Genomic DNA, 5818 nt, shown 5'->3' with positions numbered 1-5818 from the left:
ATCACCAGTCCCTGGCCGTTCGCCCAGTGGGGGCTTGTAGACACCCCATTTTTTACCGACCTTAAGACTCAGACGTCACCGATTGAGCGCTTGGTGATGTTGCATATCGTGCTCGTTCAGAAGTTTCAGAGTCACGGCCGTGAGCCCTGCCTCCGGGCTTCCGAACCTTCTTTTGTGCCTTGCCTCGGTTTGTGAACCAGACTCGGTTTTCTCTGTTTCTTTTCCTGAGGGGAGGGAGAGGTCCTGTAGACCATCTCTTAGTGGCCGTGGGCTACATTTTGTGGCCATAGGCCATTTTGCCCATTTCGGAGCCCGGTTTCCGGTTTTTCGGGACTGTTGGCCGTGTTCCTCGGTTCGGGACCGCTTAACCGTCTCCATTTGCTCTGATTTTTGGCATACATCTTATTTTCTCCCTTTTGAGGGACACTGGGGTCTGAGAAACCCACTTCGTGGCCAAACGCCACTTTCGGTGCTCGGCAGCCCATTTTCGGGACCCCAAACTGCGTGTTTTGGCCCCCGAGCATTTGTTTTGCATCGATTTTCGTTCATTTTTGGCAGGTACCTCTGTTTTATAACCAGGAAGGTCACTGAAGGGTGGGAGGCCAGCAATTATCTTGGCAAACCAGTTATATTCCATTTTCGCCCTCCGACGCCCGTTTTTCTCACTTCCGAGCCAATGTTGAGCAACCTGGGCCCTTTTTCTTGAACTTTTAACCACAGGGTTGTGTTGAGGGCACATGGGAGGACACCATTATCTGGTGGCCGGCCACTAAACCAACTTGACCCTTTTGGCCCCTAGCCGGCCGGCTAGGGGATGTGGCCGGCCGGCCACCTGCAACAAAAATACCTGGCCGGCCATGATCCTCACACTGTTCACTTTACAGCTGTATAGCTTTATCCCCCAGAAAATATCTCAATCCGGGGGATATTTTGTGGGGGAAAACTTGCCTCCTTTTCCCCCACCTTTTCCCCACCTTTACTCCCTCTTTTTGGTCCATATAACCAGAAGGCAATATTGGTCTTAGAGGTTGGAAGAATTCATCTTCAAGTTTGCATGCAAGAATCCTCCTTCATCTCTCTCATTTCCTTGAAAAACCTCCAAGTCCAACACCACCATTTCTTCTACACCACCAACCCACACCCTTCCATCCTCCATTCCAGAAGTTTGAAGGTGTTCTCCAAGGCCTAAGGAGCCACAAACTCAAGCCAAGAGGCAACCAAAGTCAAGCCTTCAAGGGTAAGTCCACTTTCCCCCTTTTGTGGCTAAATTTTGCACCAATTTCTTAGCCAACATGCTTACTGATTTGAGCTCCGACCAAAACTGAAAAGGTAATTTTTTTGAGCTCATTTTCTTGTTTCATTAAGGGCTCAACCCTGTTTGAGGCCCCCATATTGCACTTGCTTCAATATCCCCTTGTATGTCAATTTTCTTGCATGCTTTGGCAACCCATTATGCTTCCATTTTTGGGCGTTTTACAGAACTAAAAATAGGCTTATTTTGAGTCCCTCTTCAACATTGAAGAAGGGCTCATCACTGTTTGAGGTATATTTTATACACTTCATGTTATATCCCTCTTTTGGTCCCCATTCTTGCATGCTTTGGCAGCCTATCATGCTTCTGTTTTTGGCCTTTTTACAGTTCTGTAAATATGCTTATTTTTGGTCCCTCTTCAATGTTGTAGAAGGGAATTTTTCAGTTTGGGCTGTGCATATACCACTTGCCTCTTTGGCCACCTTTTGGCCCATTTTCTTGCATAAGAGCTTAGCCATATCTATGTTTGTTTTTGAGGTTTTTACAGTTCTGTAAAGTGGCTTATTTTGGGCCCCTATTCAATGTTGTTGAAGGGCCCTAACCTGTTTGGAGTTAGCAGCTGTGAGTTGCTTCATAACCTCATGTTTAGGGCCATTTTTGCATGCCATTATTGTCCTATCTTTGCTTGCTGTTTGGCCATGATTTGTACTAGAAAAATACTGATTATGAGGCTGCCTTGCTTCTGTCTTTTCATTGCATATCCATATTGTGCATGTTTGGAATAGCTATAGGTCATTTCGGGTCCCAAAATTCATGTTTCGGGACTATTCCTTGCATCGGGTGTGTTTTCGCCTCATTTCGGGGCTGTTTTCCCCCACTTTTCAGTGCTGAAATCCCATTAACATGTTTGCATGCCATTCCATGTCATTTGCATTGCGTATGCCATTGCCTCAGTTTGCGTGCCCGTGTGCACGCATTTCGAGACACTTCATTTTCATCCACCGGCCTCTTATATGAGTGTGGCTGAGGCTCTCTCTCATGTTAGTATAAGTCCATGTTGCATTCTATACGCCATTTCCATGCCATTGCATTGCTTATGCATTTTCTCGATTTGCGTGCCCGTGTGCACGCATTTCGAGGCATCCCTTGTTTACAGCATAGTGCATACTAGGTTGTATCTTAGATCGCATTCTGTCATTTTCTCGGTTTGCGTGCCCGTATGCACGCATTTCGAGGCATCTCATTTTCATAGCATTGTGCATGCTAGGCTGTATCTTAGTTGCATTCATGCATGTCATGCATATTGCATCGTGTTCGGGATAGGAGTTAGCCCAGGCACGGGAAACGAGGTACGTTTCGTACTCTAAGTGACGGAACGTGTCTCAATTCCCCAGTCACCGACACTCCGGATTACCCATGATGGAGTTAGGGTTTGTTGTGTTTATACGTGCATTCATTCTATATTGAGTTGCACATTTCGACCCCTCTGCCATCATGCATCGATATACGTGATTGGTGGCACGAGGATCGAGGCATGCATATATTTGTGAAATACATTGCTATGCCCCTTTCCTGCTCTTTGTTGCAGCAAATGAAGAATCAGCGAACTTCCGGAGTTTGGCGCGCATTTCAAGAAAAGGTTTAAACAGAGGCTAGTTGGGGCATCCCAGTGGATTTCCGCGTAAGGCAGCCCAGACATGCATCATTCATCAGGAGCAAGGCAGTCCCTGGCTTGCACGCCAGTTTTACAGCTTTCTTAGTTAATTTGTTAATAAATTAGGAATTTGTATACTATTTGGACTGTACTATTCTTTCATTTGGGACTGTATTATTTATTCGGACCCTCTGCGCGGGGGCACAACTGTAATAAGTGTGCGTGTGTGTGTTGTATGTCTTCCAACCCCACGTCTTTCTCCCTTTTATTTATCCGCTTATGATGGTTAGATTAGGGCATATTTCAATTAGCATACAGTATGATAGCATGTTTGCATTCATTCATCTGTTTTGCATGCACCGGGCTCGGCGCATCATACTAACTGCATTTGTACTTCAATTTCCAAGTTGAATACATGATAGCTGTAGCATTCCATATGCCATGCTTAGAATAGCCGAGCCTACTATAGTTGCATTTTGCATGTGTTGCATTAGGCATTTTTGTATACTTAGGATCATGCATGATTTCTAATAAAGTTTCTATTTTGGCTTGGAGTACTCGGTAAGCTTTATGCTTTAGCATCCTTGCATGCGTGTGAGTGACTGCCATGAATAGCATGCTTACCATGAGGCTAATTGCTAATGTGATATAACTGCCTGAATGCCTGTGGGTGAAGGTTGGGTTACTTAGATTGGAATGAATCATCAACTGTGAGTTTTAAGCCCACTAGATAGTGGCAAAACCATCCTTTCTTAAGCCCACCCGAGGGTGGCAAAATCTGCATTTTAAGCCTACTTGCGAGTAGCAAACCATCTTTCAAATAAACAAGCATGAAATGTTTTGTTCCAATTCGGGCGACCCAGTCTATACTTATATGCTGTGTGCATCACATAGTAACCTAGGCTAATAACCGGAATAAGAACACACAAAGTTTTTAAAAATAGATATCACGGTTAGTAGAGGACGATCTTTGATCGGGCGAGCGGGGGTGCTCACGAAGTGACCTTCCCCAATCGTACCCAAGTTCCCGAGCCGAGGCAACTTTGGTGATGACGGACACGTGGCCTTTGGCACCGAGTCAGGGTTTCCTAAATTTCCCATTAAAAAACATTTAGGTGGCGACTCTGTATCTGGCAAAGCAGTCCATGTTTGGCACTTCTTTCAAAATCTGTTTTCTCAAAACGATTTGCCGGATTTGGACTCTTTGGTTCAGACTTAGAACCGTGACAAATTTGAGAGTCCTGAGCTGTAGTGACCCCAATATGAACGGAACGGGAGCTCGTTCCTCCCGGGGCGTTCAGGGACGTCTACAGTTTCTGGCGACTCCACTGGGGATTTAGAGAACTTGACTCGAACTCATGATATCTGTTTTTGACTACACTTGTGTGTTTCTTTGCATTGCATTTGCATTGGTGCGCCTAGGACACCGTGTTTGCCATCTGCTATTCCTGAACGGTTTGCCGGAGGCTTGTCTTGTCAAGGCATGACCATAAGGCTGACCGGTTATGGGCTCTACCAGTATGGGAACACAAACCCCGGTTTTACCGGGGCACCCTTTTTTTTGACCATTCGACCTAGTGCATATTCGGATCCATAGTGACCATTCCAAACTAGGACAGGTTGCTTACCCGTTTATAGGTTGTTTGAAACCGCTGCGTGCGTAGTAAAACCCTAGCTCCTGACAAAATAGGACAGGGAAACCTTACCCCTTTATAGGGGTGTTTTGGCTCTCACTTATCTGTTATGTGCTTTAGAGTGCGTCTCTACAGGAATGCATGTATCAGTGTATGAGTTTGGGCATCAGGCCTGCGGGCACCAGTTTGCGAATTTTGGCATCAGGCCTGCGGGCATTACTATCAGTATTTGGGAGTCAGCTTTACCTGTGGGTATCAGACTCGAATTTGGGACAGAATTTCGGGGCAGAATTCAGTAGAGAGTACACTCACTCAGCTTTGCTCACGTGGGTTATCGTAGAATCAGGCTAAGATGCTGTCTGTTTTCTCTTTTGCTAGGTAGTCTTGGAATCATAGCTTCAGAAGGCTTCGATATCCCCCGAGGTTCATCGAACTTGTGCTGATAGACTTTGCTAGGTCAGAGATTCAATTCAAGGGCAACCAGTGTTCTTTCGCTGAGGCAAGATAAAAAAAAGTCGGTCAGGGCTCATCTGTTCATCTAATCTGTCAGTCGCCAGTCACATCACCTTTATTCAGATACAGCAGACCGTGATGGCACAAGGTTCGGAAGAATTTGCGGCCGTGACAACCGCGCTAAATCGAGGGACTGCCATGCAGGCTAAGACCGGTATTGAAACGCAGCGCCCATCTGGGGCATCTGCCTCACATCCAGCTTTGGGACCCCAGCCGAACTTTGACCCAATTCCGCCAGTTGAAGATTTGCAGTGTCTGAGTCCTCGAGAAGGGTTGGCTCAAGCTCAGGTGCTCAGACCCCTGGTGCAGCCTAATGAGAGAACTCAACCCTTTCACGTTGATGAGTTCGATCCGACTGCAGTGAAAATTGCAAACCTTGAGAAGCAATTCAAAAAGGCACAGGGCCTTAACTCCATTCCTGGCATTGAGGATGGGCACACCGAGGCTTCCATCCGGCTCCCAGACAGATTCAAAATGCCATATATCGACCGTTTCGACGGGTCTGGAGATCCAATGGTACATATCCAACTTTTCTTGGATGTCCTAAAGCCGATGGGTCTGACTAAGCCACAAAAACTCTCTCTGTATGGAAGAACCTTGTCGGGTGTAGCAGCCACTTGGTATGCTAAATTGGAGGATACAGTGAAGCAAAACTGGGAAGAATTGGCTGAGGCCTTTGTTGATCAGTATTCTTACAATACCCAAGTTGAAATGACCATCCAGGAGCTTAAAGCAACCCGCCAGAACCCAATAGAGCCTTTTGTG

This window comes from Camellia sinensis, chromosome 1 (genome assembly GCF_055761805.1).
Source record: "Camellia sinensis isolate YWXY chromosome 1, ASM5576180v1, whole genome shotgun sequence".
Lineage (NCBI taxonomy): Eukaryota > Viridiplantae > Streptophyta > Magnoliopsida > Ericales > Theaceae > Camellia > Camellia sinensis.
Note: the sequence above shows the minus strand (reverse complement) of the source record.